A 357-nucleotide genomic window follows, 5' to 3' on the forward strand; every position below is an offset into this window, starting at 1 on the left:
CTCCCGCGTATATTCCGTTTATATCGGCGCCGTAGTGGTCTAAGAAGGTCGTGGCGATATCCGGCCGGTTGTGGACAGCTGCCCAATACAGCCCCGATGCTCCTTCAATTTCCACATTGTACCTGAAAAGTGCAGATTGAAAACAGCTGCGAGTGGCACGACACGTGCGACACAAAGCGTTGAGTGCCTGCCGGTCAAGATACTCCCCAGTCATGTGAAGGATCTCGAGAGGGAGCCTAAGCAGGGACATCTGTTCCGGTGACTTCAGCATGATTTCTATATCAGTGATGGNCAAAGAGCGTACTTAGTCTGATTGCGAGGCAGTATGTCATTGTAGGATATCTCCAGGAGTTCGAC

The sequence above is a fragment of the Aspergillus sydowii genome, assembly GCF_001890705.1.
Source record: "Aspergillus sydowii CBS 593.65 unplaced genomic scaffold ASPSYscaffold_26, whole genome shotgun sequence".
NCBI lineage: Eukaryota > Fungi > Ascomycota > Eurotiomycetes > Eurotiales > Aspergillaceae > Aspergillus > Aspergillus sydowii.